The sequence below is a fragment of the Penaeus japonicus genome, unplaced genomic scaffold, assembly GCF_977035675.1.
Source record: "Penaeus japonicus unplaced genomic scaffold, GWHDUDI00000001_assembly GWHDUDI00000027, whole genome shotgun sequence".
NCBI lineage: Eukaryota > Metazoa > Arthropoda > Malacostraca > Decapoda > Penaeidae > Penaeus > Penaeus japonicus.
This window is the reverse complement of record NW_028234429.1, coordinates 23,439,674-23,454,673: the sequence shown is the minus strand read 5'-3', so window position 1 is coordinate 23,454,673 and position 15,000 is coordinate 23,439,674. Positions and strand designations below refer to the sequence as shown.

Below are 15,000 nucleotides of genomic sequence, written 5' to 3'. Positions count from 1 at the left end.
AAAAACGTAGATGCGAAAGGGAACTTTTGCAACAATACTGATCAACATGATAACACACAAGTTCTCCTGTGCCAGTCCTAGTTCCCAGAAGGATGCTAGATCATCGTATCGAAGCGAGGAGGGAGGGGGAGCTTCAGGCAGGTAGATGAGGCAATGAAGCAAGTGCTCGGAAGCAAGAACCAATGATCCTCATTTTGTATATAGATCCCCTTTCTTTGACTCGATGTTCAGTACTACTGTATCTTGCATCCTAAGAGTCGGAGAAATGCTGGAAATTCGGATGGCTGGGGAAGACTTTAGAAATGCGAGGTCATATACTATTCTATGGTTTTGTGATTACTAATACGTGATGCTTTGTTGACCTTCATAACCTCTCAGCGACAGGTCATCCTGCTGGTGACACCTTTTAGCCGCTCCGTACGCGTCGCCCGAGTGACATCTTAGCTTTAAGGAGTGAAAGAAAGAGAGGATGAGATTAAAGGAAAAGGGGAAGGTGCGAGAGTCAAAGACAAAGGAAAGAGAGAGAGAGAGAGAGAGAGAGAGAGAGAGAGAGAGAGAGAGAGAGAGAGAGAGAGAGAGAGAGAGAGAGAGAGAGAGAGAGAGAGAGGGGGGGGGGGGCGAGGAAGGTAGAAGGAGAAGGTAAAATATGTTTAGAAAAAAGAAAAAAGAAGTGGAACGTGAAAGGTATTCAAGACAAGCATTTTCACTTCTAAATTATTCGAGAAACTCAAAACGTGGCAAAGCTAAGAGTCACATAAAATGAAAAGTTGTGTAACTATTCCGCAGAGTTATGCACCATACCGCTTGAGTCACGAAGGTACGTCTTTCCATTAACGCTAATAGTCAATAATGAGCTGTCGATGGAGAACGTCTAAATTTATCGACAGACAATAAACGAAAATGGAATTCCACTCGATCAGCAGGAAAATAAATATGACGAAAATAAATGAAGTCCAGACTAATAAAAACAGCTACACCGGTTCGTGTTTAGTGCCGGCGGGCAAGTGCAGAAATAATCAGGTTCTATAAATCAAGCAAACTGAGGAGCGGGGGCCGAGGCTTGGGCAGAATGCGAGGCTTTTTCATGCTGACGAACGAGGCTGACGTAGTGCCAGGCCGTCAGCACTGTCACCTGGCCTGTCCCTAACCACTTCTAGTAAACTGTTTTTTTTTTTTTTTTTTTTTTTTTTTCTTTTTTTTCTTCAATAATTTGAAAACCATTTTCCGTTCAGTAATTATGATTTTGATGGTGTAGTTCTGATGATGATGATGATTTAATTGATAATATAATTCTGATAATGATAATTGAATTGATAATATGATTCTGATGATGATAACTTAATTGATAATGTAATAATGCTGATATAATAATAAACAATGAAGATAATTCTAATAATATAATGTCAATATAACTCTGATGATGTGAAAAAAATCGTGATATTTGATGAGGAAACCAAGAGGGCATCATCATCATCATCACTCTATTGGTAACTAATTAGAAATCTCGTTCAGTGATTATGATTTTGTTGAGGAAAAATTTACTAAGAGATATTTAAGGAGAGGAAGACGATATAATTTTGACCTTATTGGTAACTTCGGAGGAGAGTCTTGGAGATTTGTGAAAAAGTCGATGACGCCGCAGATCTGCATTAATAAAAACTTTGTCGTTATTTTACCCTAATATCCCTGTAATCCCATTAAAATCATGTCGAAACAAGGTAGAGAGGTGGGGGAGGGGGGGAGGGAGAGAGAGAGAGAGAGAGAGAGAGAGAGAGAGAGAGAGAGAGAGAGAGGGAGAGAGGAGGGAGGGAGGGAGGGAGGGGGGAGGGAGGGAGGGGGGAGGAGAGGAGAGAGAGAGAGAGAGAGAGAGAGAGAGAGAGGAAGAGAGAGAGAGAGAGAGAGAGAGAGAGAGAGGATGAGAGGAGAGAGAGAGAGAGAGAGAATAGGAAGAGAGAGGGAGAGGAGAGAGAGAGAGGAGAGAGGAGAGAGAGGAGGGAGGAGAGGAGAAGGATGGGGAGGAAGAGAGAGAGAGAGAGAGAGAGAGAGAGAGAGAGAGAGAGAGAGAGAGAGAGAGAGAGAGGGAGAGAGAGAGAGAGAGAGGTGATAGGATTAAGATTAAAGTTAAGTCGGTGTGAAGAAAGCTGTGAGACGAGGACGGCATCGGGGCGAGGTGGAGATCTTCAATGTGACCAGCTTCTTATTAAGCGGAGGCGGTACTCAGGAAAGTTACGGCGGATGTTGTAGCTGGGATAAGAGAGGCAGAAAGGAAAGGAGGGAGAGTGGGGAGGAGAGGAACTGCAAGAGGGAGAGGGAGGGAGGGAGGGAGCGGGGTAGAGAAAAAGAGGGAGAGAGAGAGAGAGAGAGAGAGAGAGAGAGAGAGAGAGAGAGAGAGAGAGAGAGAGAGAGAGAGAGAGAGAGAGAGAGAGAGAAAGAGAGAGAGAAGAGAGAGAGAGAAGAGAGAGAGAGAGAGAGAGAGAGAGAGAGAGAGAGAGAGAGAAAGAGAGAGAGAGAGAGAGAGAGAGAGAGAGAGAGAGAGAGAGAGAGAGAGAGAGAGAGAGAGAGAGAGAGAGAGAGAGAGGGAAGGAAGGATGTAGGGGATGTTGAATAAAAGAAAATTGAAAGTTTAGGAAATAATGCAATATACAAAGGGGACACTGAAACAAAGAAAGAAAGAAAGGCAGAGAGAGAAGAGGAAGGCGAGGACACAGGATATGAAGAGTGAGGTCAGGATGACATCCTGATTAGACTCGTTTGGTAGGGCAGGCTGATGAGATGAGGGCAGGATGAATTAAGCTGAAACATATAATCAAACTTTGGGCTATAAGGTAAAAAAGTCAAATTATGTCATAACGAAAGTATGGGTGAAGCAGTGTTCTGACTTGTGGTGAGAGAGAGAGAGAGAGAGAGAGAGAGAGAGAGAGAGAGAGAGAGAGAGAGAGAGAGAGAGAGAGAGAGTACGAAGAATCCCATACAAACCCGAAAGGACTCAAGGAAAGGAATCCTGCATGAAACGTTTCCTTTGGAGTTCTTCAAGACGAAGGAGACTCCGCCAAGGAACATGAACGAGAAGCGCTTTGCTTTCTTAAGGCAACGGCTTGGCAAGGCTAACGACTCCTGATGGTAACGTATTGTCAACGTCTTGAGGAGTCTGTATTTCGTTATTTCTATTACTGTTATTATTAGTATTATTGTTGATATCACTATTATTATTATTCTATTATTAAGATTGTTGTTGTTATAATTGTCTTAATATTATCGTCATTAATAACCGTTATTATTGTTGTTTTGTCATTATGATTATGATAAAGATGATAGTGAGTAGTAGTAGAAGCAGTAGCAGTGGTCGTTTTAACAATATTAGTAGAAGTATTTGTAATGTCCGTCCCCCTGTTATAGCTATAACCTGCCTTTGGCTTTACTTTTATTCCCATGACATAATAGCTTTGCACCTACCTCAACGTGCATTCGACATCTGTGATTCCATTCCAGCCATGATTGATCCTGGCTCATTCTGCAGTGCCGTGATAACGCTGTGTTCCCCCCCCTAATTACGTGCCAGAATCGTAGCAATATATGAAAGGTTTCTAGTTTGTAAGATGGGAATGTCTTTTGTTGCCAATAATTTATTTCCTGGTTAGTGGTGTTATGCAGTAGAAGAGTGGGATAGAGAAAGGTTGAGAACGTCAAGAAGGGAACAAATTTAGGAGGGAGGGAGGGAGAAAAATGCAGTGTGAGTTATATATATATATATATATATATATATATATATATATATATATATATATATATATATATATATATAGAGAGAGAGAGAGAGAGAGAGAGAGAGAGAGAGAGAGAGAGAGAGAGAGAGAGAGAGAGAGAGAGAGAGAGAGAGATTTAGAATAGAAAACTCCCCTAACAATATTACTCATGATAATCAAAATCCTCGAGGGAATCTTTCCATTCTTTGTGATACACGAGTGTGAAATACCGATGTGTGAAATTTAGGGATGGCACATATTTCAATCAGTCTAATAGCTATTGATTCGAGCATCGCCTCCACCTCCAACCGCAGCATTGTTACCACAGGTTACGCTGACAACACACCCAAAATAAAAAATAGAAACAAGGAAAAAGTTCCACACCCTTTTCTGGTGCATTAAGATGCGGAAGAGAAACGCAAGTCGCGGTACAGCATCAGGAAGACTCACCTAATCCTGGAAATGGACCGTGACTTTCCCTTAGAAAACAAAACCATTACCGGGATGTTAGCGAAGACTTAAGCATGATAATCCTTGAAGCTCGGCCGAAACTCCTTGTTGTCAAAAAAGGAGTATTCTTAACATCCGTAACACCATTAACGGAAATGTTTTCGAGACGAGAATGCTAAGGGAAAAAAAGAACTCTCAAAGATTTCTTTCTGTCTTCTTCAAGTCAACATTTTTCAATTAAAGAATTAAAGCGAGTTGAAAATGGGCTTGTAGGTAGAAGAGGATTGAGTCGATGCTGTTAGGAGGATCGGGGTTAAGATCAGCACAGAGGGAAGGGAACGGAGACTCCTTGAGAGAGAGAGAGAGAGAGAGAGAGAGAGAGAGAGAGAGAGAGAGAGAGAGAGAGAGAGAGAGAGAGAGAGAGAGAGAGAGAGAGAGAGAAAGGTGGGGGAACTGTTTAATTCAAGAAAGAAAGGATATAAAGAGCATGAGAATTGAGAGAGAGAGAGCCTGGTTAACATATAGAGTAAGAGTGAGTGAGGGAGGGAGAGAGAAAGAGAAAGAGAGAGAGAGAGAAGGAGGGAAGCTGTTTAATTCAAGAAATAAAGGATATAAAGAGTATGAGAATTGAGAGAGAGAGAGCCTGGTTAACATATAGAGTAAGAGTGAGTGAGGGAGGGAGAGAGAAAGAGAAAGAGAGAGAAACACAAGAAAAAAAGACCTTCGAGCCATAAGTATCTGCAGATGAAAATATTTACAATATTTTGAAAACATATGACCAAAAAGTGAAGGGCAACCTCAGAAGGTGCGAATCTCACCTCCCACTTAATGTTCTCTTTACATGAATCACGCCGGAGAGAAATGAAGGGGAGGAATGTAGCGCGAAAAGGAGGGGAGATAGATAGGAAAGACGGAATGGAAGGAAAGAATAGGGGAGGGAAAGGAAGGATAAGGAAAGGAAGGTATAGCAAGAAAAGATGAGATGACACACACAAACATATCCTATTCGGCATGTCCGTGTCTTTTCACATTCTTCCCTTCGTTCTTTTATTTACAATTTGAGAGTGAGACAGAGGCAGATACAGAGAAACAGAGACAGAAACAGAGACAGACAGAGACAGAGACAGAGATATAGAGTGAGAGTGAGAATGAGAGTGAGTGAGCCTTAAGGTGTAGCTGCAGAGGGTCCGGTCATCTTTAAAGCTAAGAGGCGGCAGCAGGAGAGGAGGAGGAGGGACGGGAAAACAAGAGGATGAGGGAGAGAAAGAAAAGGGAGAAAAAGAATAGACAGAGAAGAAGAATGAGGAAGGGAAGAGGATGGGGGAGGAGGAAGGAGGAGAAGGAAGGAGAAGGAAGGAGGAGAAGGAAGGGGGAGGAGGAAGGGAGGAGGAGGAGAAGAAGAAGAAGAAGAAGAAGAAGAAGAAGAAGAAGAAGAAGAAGAAGAAGAAGAAGAAGAAGAAGAAGAAGAAGAAGAAGAAGAAGAAGAAGAAGAAGAAGAAGAAGAAGAAGAAGAAGAAGAAGAAGAAGAAGAAGAAGAAGAAGGAAGGGGGAGGAGGAGTAGGAGTAGTAGTAGCGGCAGAGGAAGAGAATGAGAGGAGGTGAGAAAGAAGAAGAAGAGCCGGAAAAAGAGGAAGAGAAGGAATTGGAGTAAGAAAAAGAGGCACGGGAGAAAGGAGGAGAAACGCGCCCCGCCCCCTTGCCTCGAGTAAGGCTGTGTGAGAGAAGCCACCTGATATTTATGATGTCCATCAGGAAACATTCACGGCGTTCACGAGTAATGCCCGGCATAAATTTTCACTAAAGTTGATTCTCAGAACCCCATTTTCTACAAATTAAGAGCGCCGAGGATATGCCCTACAGAAATTTTCCTCGTTCTGCTAAGAGGAGGAAGAGAGCGTAGCATTTTCGTTCGGGGAGTACTGTAAGGGAAGGGGAGGGGGGGGGGGGATAGCAGTTGTGTATGTAGTCATTAGCTTCCTGTCACGATCGATCTTAATTGTGGATGGACATTGATTTGTTTATCTTCCTCAATCTGTTTACAGTCATTGTATGAATCTATGTATCTATATAAATATCAGAAGTTGCTATATCTCTGTTTATATGTTATTGTTACATGTTTATATTATTCTACTATGCATGTGCACCCTACATATATCTAGAAATATAACTGTACAGAAATGTTGATACTCATTTAAATATATCTTGAATAGTACATGGACCTGTGAGAAAATAGTATTATTTTTTTGCAGATCATGTTTTCACGGTCGTATATAAATCAAGTTACGTCGAATTAATAGTTTAGCTAAATATATTTCTCCCTCCCATTAGGGAAAACGTCAAAACGTTTAAATGTTGTTTTTTTACGAAAAGGACAGGGATTTTTTCTCTGGCACCCCTCGTAGAGAGATCGCCACTCAGCCCGTTGCGTGATTGTAATGACTATATTGAAAGTTTTGGATTTAAACTGACCCTACTGACGGCACGGAAAAAAATATATGTATTTCACAGAACCGCCATTTGTGGCCGATGGTGTGTAAGGTTATTTCGGCAGTCACAGTGGCTTTGGCTGTAGACCTTAATGTTGCACCATTGGAAGTCGAAGGGTCAAGTGACATTAGATCTGGCCATGTGTGTGTGTGTGTGTGTATGTGTGTGTTTGTCTTTGTCTTTGTCTTTGTCTTTGTCTTTAGCATATTTATCATTGTGTTTCCATCATACTATTATGTTTTAAAAGATTGACTTTGCATATAAGTTTCAACATGTAATCACTTAAAAAATTCTTCTACGTCAAAGGGACCAAGCACCGTGCAGGTTAGAATAACGGAAAGCCAGCTTCAGCTCACACTCTTGACCGCATCTCCGTTGACAGACGGCGAATCTTTATTACGTAGACCTCCCATGCATGGATAATAGCCCCGGATCACAGAGCCCGAGGAACGAACGGTACGGCGAACCGAGCTGTCCTCTCAGTGATCATGTGTAGGACGCCCCGAAGTAGACATGGAGTTCCGCGGGAGATTTTGTTGCGATGGCGCATCTGAAAGCCGTGTCGACACCTCTTGATATCTCTACCCAATTGGTGTCGATCGCTGGTTGCACAATTACCTTCTCTACACGCCGAGACTTTATGGTGAAGAGTGTGATGATGGTGATGCTGACAGTGTAATGACCATGTACCATGTCACGCCACTGTCTGTAACTGTCCGTCGTGAACGTTAACTGGCAGCGGAGAAAGAGATGAATCACCACTTACACTCCATATTTTTTTATTATACTCAGGAAATATTTCACCCACCCAATCATACACGCAAAGAAGGAAGAAAAACGGGCCTTGTGATATTCGACGTAGAGAAAAAGTAAATAAAATGAACACTGTGTTCGAGAAGCCGTGGCACGCTGCAGTGGAGCCGACGCGCCACAGTGACCGGCCAGTGAATATCCTTAGCTGATGTTGCGGTCGTGCCGTGGGCGGTGGCAGCGGGAAGTTCGAGGGCGTGATATTTCCGGTTTATGCAAAGAACGCACGCTGCAAATCCTCCGGGCGAGTGTACTATCTCGTCACTACAAACTATAAACCGATTTCTTAGAAGATATGACTTCACATACACATGGGTGGGGCGTGTTTAATAACACAGACTCAGAGAAAACTAGCTTTGTGTCCTTGAGGGACGGCGCGTGAAGCAAAAGATACTCATACTTCGTTCTACTGAGGTGATTCATGTCCTGAGCAAGAAGTGAAGCGCAGGAATCTGAACCACCACGACTTACTGGGAGAAAACAGAGGTTAGCTGAGCGTGCAACCGTCAACGCCAAGCTTTTTCCTCCGGCGATGCAGAGAGCGAGGCAGCCTTACCGTCCCGTCGATCCGTTTTGAAACTGATTATGAAATTAAGCGATGGGTGACGTGGCCAAAGTCCCTTGGAGAAAGGAATGATACGAATCGAGAGAGGGAGAGTACTTTCCGGGTATTTATATATATGTATATGAATATAAATGTGTGTGTATATATATATATATATATATATATATATATATATATATATATATATATATATGTGTGTGTGTGTGTGTGTGTGTGTGTGTGTGTGTGTGTGTGTGTGTGTGTGTGTGTGTGTGTGTGTGTGTGTGTGTGTTTACTGTATATGTTGTATATATTGTAAGGAACTGTTCACCAGTATGAGAATTACCATGCTCAGCTGCTCGAATTGATGAGCGATGTTTCTAGGGTCACAGAGAGGCAGCAAAGGGCACCTCTCTGTGTATATCAAAGGAAATGATCACCATTCAAAGCATCGCTGCATGAAATTCGAGGATAAATCTTGCAAGTACGAATTAAGGGAGAAAAGTCAGCGATAACATCTTGCCGTGTACGCCATTTCCGAGAGGATAAACAAGGCCTGACGTGAATACAGCGTTCCCTTCAGTTCATCTGATGAGCAACACACGCTCCAAGAGAAGGCAATCAGGCAACACGAATTCCTGCAGGTTATAGGACTCCTTTGGTGTACAGACGGAGTGCCTTTGAGGTGGTCTTTTGCTGAGTGCCACTGCCATGACTTTGGCACTCTTCGGGTCACAGCTCGAGAGTAGGACCGGCAGCGCTGAGGCCTCTCTCCATTTCCCTGCATGCGGATGCTGAGCGTGACGAGATCGATGTAAGACTCAGTCGGACATGTATGTGTAAGCGATTGTCGTCGGGGCGTGGCGTCGGAGTGCGTCGAGATTTAATCTGTGCCGTCACGTAGCACTGCGTCTGACGATAGTGGATGGAGGAGATGGAGGGCGTTGGAAGGATCAAGGGCGTAGAAATTATATACATGAATATGATGCCTCGTCGTCCCCTGAAACACCAACGGCACTTCTAAGACGTCCCCCGAAACCAGCCGAGTTGCGGAGCGCGAGCGGCAGCTAATCAGGGTATGGAGTGTGCGGAGATTTACGTCGCCTCGCTGGTCGGCGATACGGGGTCTGGTCGAGGCGGGAAGGGGATTATCCCTCCTCCTATACACACTTCATCGATTTTCCCGTCATTCGCTGCCCACTGTGGCGGGATATCCTTTCCTTCCGACGGCTTCATTCGACAGCGCGATTTCGGCGTCGTGCGAAGGCATAGGCGCAGAAGGGTCATCGGAGGCGGCCTCGAGAGCACCGACGAGGGAATTCTATGGAGAAAAGGGCGAAGGCGTGAGGCCTGGTGCACTATGGCAGATCGATGAGGTGCCCTCCGCGACGATCGCCTCGCGTGCTCGTGGCGGTGGCTGCGCTCACGCCCTGCACAATGTACGGGGCGACGTTCCTCTCTCGCCACGTTTTGGTGTGTGTGTGTATGTATGTATGTATGTATGTATGTATGTACGTATGTATGTATGTATGTATGTACGTATGTATGTATGTATGTATGTATGTATGTACGTATGTATGTATGTATTTATGTATATATATATATATATATATATATATATATATATATATATATATATATATATGTATATATATATATATATATATATATATATATATATATATATATATATATATATATATATATATATTTATACTGTATATACCCAAGGGAGAAAGAATGAAGAAAATCTTTCCTATGTTGTGGTTCGGTGTTGTAATACAGCTGATGAAAAATTACCAGAGTCTGTCTCACTCACTTATCTCATCTCATTAAAGTCATTAACGTCAACTCACTCCTTAATTACGTGGAATTTTGGCATTACTTTGTTGCCACCGATAAGAGTAATATTTCTGTGTGAAAGATGACAGAAAACCAAAAATATACTAGAATAATGATAAGATTGAAAAGTTCATACGTGTGTTATATGGAAGTTCATACACGTGTTGTTTTTAATTAGCACTGTTATCGGTATTTACATTGGATCATTGACTGCCTCTCGCAATGAAGAGCCGCCGATTCTTCCGATACAAACAGAGACGCAGGGACCCGAGGAACGTAAACAGAGGCCCATTCACAAACACAAAAACAACATCGATCGGGACATTGATTGAACGAGATTGAATACCATACATACGGTGTTAGTGTGATTGTTTACTTGACTGTGTTTACAACTGTTTGTTGTATCTCTGTATTTACGTGATGTGTGTGTACATGTGAGTCTGAATGGGCCTTTTAGATTATCTGTAAGTGCTTGCGGTTTCGCCTGTAGACCTGTTTGTATGTGCATGTTTGAAGATAAACATTTGCCTGTGTTTTTTTATGGTAATTATTTTTTTTTACTGTGTGTTTGTACTTGCGTCCGTGTCTCTGTGTGAAAGTATCTCTCTGAATATCTGTCTGTGAATATCTGCGCGTACATACGCATACCCATTACAAGAATAACAAATAGGTAACGGTATAATATCCATACTGAATATCTGTTGGAATCTATTATTTTGTCGCACTCTGCCCTCCCTCCGTCTCCGGCAACTCCATACCAGCGACAGAGGAATTGAAGGGGTGAGGCGGCGCTTGTGCCACTGTTGCGCGGAGGGTGCCTGAGGCCAGGGGGTTGTGCCGGAGGTCAGTAGGACTGCGACACCGGAATGTTTGTGAATATATTTAAAGCCGTAGTACTGGCAGACCGCGGTGCTCCCTGTCTTACGTTGTTTCTTTCTCACCCATTCTTCATCTCTCTCTCTCTCTCTTTCTCTCTGCCTTTCCCTCTCTCTCTCTTTATCTCTCTTTATCTCTCTTTCCCATCCCCCCCCCCCTCTCTCTCTCTCTCTCTCTCTCTCTCTCTCTCTCTCTCTCTCTCTCTCTCTCTCTCTCTCTCTCTCTCTCTCTCTCTCTCTCTCTCCCCCCTCCCTCCTTCCCTCCCTCCCTCCCTCCCTCCCTCCCTCCCTCCCTCCCTCCCTCCCTCCCTCCCTCTCCCTGTCTGTCTATCTCTCATTCTTATTCTCTCTCTATGTATCGATTCTTCGTACCTGTATAACCGTGTGTGTGTGTGTGTGTGTGTGTGTGTGTGTGTGTGTGTGTGTGTGTGTGTGTGTGTGTGTGTGTGTGTGTGTGTGCTTTCTCTACGGTGTATCTAACGGAGCTCAGTTTTTTTTTACCCAAAGGAGGAAGTCTTTACTTTTTTCCCCTCGAAGTCTTTTCCCTCCCATCTCTCTCCCTGTGACGCTTATGACGACCTTCCATTTGACCTTCTCATTAAGGCGTATTTAGTAATCATGACCCACCTTGACCCAGGGCTCAATCGATTAACCGGGAAGTGAAAATTTCTCTCGTTTTTAACGGCGTTCTCTTTCTCTCTCGCTCTCTCTTTTTGCGACATCCTCTCTTCTCCCTCTTCCTCTTTAAGGCGTTTAATAACCCCCGTACTTAGTTTTCTTCTCTGGTATAATTAAGATTGGGGTGTTCTCTCTTTCTCTTTCTCTCTCTCTTTTTCTCTCTTTTTTTTCTCTCTCGCTCTCTCTCTTTCTCTCTCTCTCTCTCTCTCTCTCTCTCTCTCTCTCTCTCTCTCTCTCTCTCTCTCGCTCTCTCTCTCTCTCTCTCTCTCTCTCTCTCTCTCTCTCTCTCTCTCTCTCTCTCTCTCTCTCTCTCTCTCTCTCTCTCTCTCTCTCTCTCTCTCTCTCTCTAGCTTCAGACCCATTTTTTCTACCCCTATTTCCTTTCAAATCATTGCCCATCGCTGCCTCAAAGAAACAAAACATAAATTTTTCTTCAAGATATTTCAGAGATTATGCCAGCGGCTGCGGGGAGTCTTTTGTAAGCTAATTTCAACCTTAGCTTTTGTCACTTAGGCCTATCGCAAAAGGCTATTGTTCACCAGGCCAATACTCAGATAATGTTTGAGATAAGGCAGTAGTGCTTGATGTTCCGCTCTGAATGTCTTGAGATTGTAAGTTACAAGTTTTAGGTAGATATTTTTTTTTATTTCACAGCTTCATATCTTCTGTAGAAATACAGGAACACGCCAAAGGATTCATAGGTTTATATGTACGTTTATAGGAGGTTTAGAGGAAACGGTATATTCACGTATATACGCACGTTCATATTGGCAGATATATAGATGTATGTTTATAAATGTATGTGAGTGAGACTTTGTGTGCGCGTGTGTGATGCAGACATACATAAAGATTGATATATGTAGGTATGCAGGTGTGTGTGTGTGTGTGTAGTGATTGCAGATAATCTCCATAATGCGATAATGATCAGTGCCTCGATCAAACATAAAGAGTGAATAAATTTTACGTACTGTAATCAAGCTTGAATTTGCTGAAATGTTAATGTTCTGCATTTTAAAGAGGTGATCATCGAGGCATGAAAACCCAGGGATCCTCTCTGGCGATTTTGTAAATGACAAAAATATCCTACCTGAGCAGGTGTTCTCTTCATTACTCGTATACTGAAGAGAGGGAGAGGGAAATGGAGAGGAAGGGGGAGGGAGGGAGGGAGGAGGGAGAGAGGAGGGAGAGAGGAGGGAGAGAGGGAGAGAGGGAGAGAGAGAGAGGGAGAGAGGGAGAGAGGGAGAGAGGGAGAGAGAGAGAGAGAGAGAGAGAGAGAGAGAGAGAGAGAGAGAGAGAGAGAGAGAGAGAGAGAGAGAGAGAGAGAGAGAGAAGGAATGGCTTCCTGCCGCTTAACATGCAGGAGATTGTTCCCAGAGTTAGAGCCTCGCTCGTGTTGTCGTCCATCATTTATTGTTTATAATTTTTCCAAAGGCTTCAGTGCCGAGAGCCAGAATAATGCACACCGAGTACGTACACCAATCAGGCTAAATCAGAGGAGAGCGTCGCGAAACAGAGAGAAACTTCCAGAATGCTTCCTCCATGTAATTCTAGAGTCCTACCACCCTCCACCCTCCTTCCATCGCTCTTCTCCCCTAACTCCTAAACGTCGCCAATCTAAGCAGGATCTCTCATTCACAGTCGTATTCTCCCCCTCCTCTCCCCTTCCGGCCTCCTTCCTCCCGTCCACCGCACTCCCTCCCTCCACACTCGCACACACCCTATCCTCCTCCCACTCCCCTCCTCCCACTCCCCTCCTGCCACTCCCCTCCTCCCTCCACACTCAAACACACACCTCATGTTTAACGATTAACAAGGCATCCAGTGACAGGCATCTTCGTATTCCAGACAGCTGGGCGCACCTGTTAGCACCAGCAGCTAAGTCTATTTGTACGCGTCTGTCACTCGCGTCTTCTAGGTCATCCCGTCAATGTTATGGAAGCGAAGATGGTGTATTGATAGGGAAGAAGATAGAGAGGATGATGGAGAGGATACGAAGAAGGGGGTCGAGAGAGAATCGGAAAGTCAGTATTAGCTCTCCCGAGGGGACGGGAGCTAATAGTTCCCAACTTAAATTGTGTAAGTTCTCGATGCGAAGCGAGTTTGATTGACAGACGAAAACCAGACTTTTCTGTATTTAGTTATTCTTTTTTTTTCTTCTTTTATCGATCTGTATACTTGCGAGATGGATCTAGATTGTGTGTGTGTGTGTGTGTGTGTGTGTGTGTGTGTGTGTGTGTGTGTGTGTGTGTGTGTGTGTGTGTGTGTGTGTGTGTGTGTGTGTGTGTGTGTGTGTGTGTGTGTGTGTGTGTGTGTGTGTGTGTGTGTCCCTAGACGTGTCTAAATATATTCACGTGCGTGCATGTGAGTGTATGCGCTTCCCCGTACGTGCATGAGTGGGGGTGAATAGGTAGGTGGGTTACCGTGATTAATGAGTACAAACGTCAGGAAGATGTTCGCCGCCAGAATGCGAAAATTATCAGCCAGAAATTCTGTTAAATTGTAGTCAATTTTTACACCGCAGAAACCGAACTTCCGTTACAGTCGACTCTGAAGCGGAAGAAATTAGCAGGAAAAAAGGGGGAAAAAACATAAAGAGGATTTTGTGACCAACGCGGACCCTTCATGTAATAATTGAAAACCTTCATGCATCTCAAATTAGTGCTTGTTGTTGTTCCTGCATTTCCTGTGTGTGTGTGTGTGTGTGTGTGTGTGTGTGTGTGTGTGTGTGTGTGTGGTTGGGCGGGTGGGTGTGCTTATGTTTATGTGTGTGGGTTTGTGGGATTTTGTATGATGATTCAGTATAAATCCAGAATTTTCTCAAAATCATACCTTTGTCTTAGCTGTGCATTACTTGTGAATGATCATAATTGCTTCACCACTTTACACTGGTTATCAATTAGCTTCTTTCGCGGATCCGTAATGAACGCCATCACTTGCGCCCGTGATTATAACATACAGCTGGAATTTTCTCGAAGAATTCCCGTAGTCCTCGAAATGAAAAGGAAACAGTCCTCTCATTCTCTCTCTCTCTCTTTCTCCCTCCATTCCACCATCCATCCATCCATCCATCCATCCCACTCCCTCCCTTCCCCCTCCCTGCCTCTGTATATGTGTGTGATTGCTTGTTTGCTTATCTATGTATACATGTCTGTACTTATGTGTGTGTTTGTGTGTGTATGTACGTACGTATGTATGTATGTATGTATGTATGTATGTGCTTACGTATGTATGTTGCATGTATGTCCGTACGTATGAATTGATCATGAGCTCCCACTCGCCACTGCAACACCCCAACAAGGCTAGATATTCAAAATACTGCCACATAGAGATCGCATCTTATTCTTTTATTTTCTTTTTTGTGGGAGAGGGACGTGGCAGGCTATTGATATTGCACATATCAGCTTGATCTGCATTAATCAAACCTATTAGTTGCAACCAATTATAATCGGGCAAATGATAAATACAAATACTCAAAAATGTTATGCAAGGTAAATCTCACTGACATTTTTTTTTCTTAATGGAATGGGAGGAATGGAAAGAAAAAACATCATCATGAGAGGATCCTTCGGAC

The 15,000-nt window shown here is 43.5% G+C and overlaps 1 protein-coding gene and 1 pseudogene across 22 annotated transcripts in view; both read left to right on the top strand.

Annotated features, from left to right (window-relative positions):
• The window catches only part of LOC122256429 (RNA binding protein fox-1 homolog 1-like), a 375,573-nt gene that overhangs the window by 177,725 nt on the left and 182,848 nt on the right, over positions 1 to 15,000 (top strand). The window lies entirely within an intron of this gene.
• The window catches only part of LOC147468630 (uncharacterized), a 5,967-nt pseudogene continuing 3,750 nt past the window's right edge, over positions 12,784 to 15,000 (top strand).